Here is a 364-nt window from a genome sequence, read left to right as displayed (position 1 = left end):
CATTACCCCTATGGAGAGTCCCCATAAACCACAAATGCAAGTATGTGTGTCTGTATATGCAAAATTCACAAAACCGATCTGAATGATTCACTAATTTATTAATTTGGCATAAGAAATAAGTAATGTCTGATTTAAACAATGATTTGAGTCTAATTGTTTCAATTAATTGTTTTATCAAATTTACAAAACGGGTCTTAATGATTCATTGGAGATTCACTGAGACTGATTCAGTTCCGTTCAACCCACTGATTACATTTTCCAGTTGTAGGGATTCACAGCCCTTCATCTTTCTCATTTCTGTTCCAGAGAAAAAGAAACATATATGGGTTTGAAATTACATAAGGGTGAGTAAATAATGACAGAA

This window comes from Sinocyclocheilus grahami, unplaced genomic scaffold (assembly GCF_001515645.1).
Source record: "Sinocyclocheilus grahami isolate Dianchi unplaced genomic scaffold, SAMN03320097.WGS_v1.1 scaffold525.1, whole genome shotgun sequence".
Taxonomy (NCBI): Eukaryota; Metazoa; Chordata; class Actinopteri; order Cypriniformes; family Cyprinidae; genus Sinocyclocheilus; species Sinocyclocheilus grahami.
The sequence above is the reverse complement of the archived record's forward strand: the minus strand, read 5'-3'. Positions refer to the sequence as shown.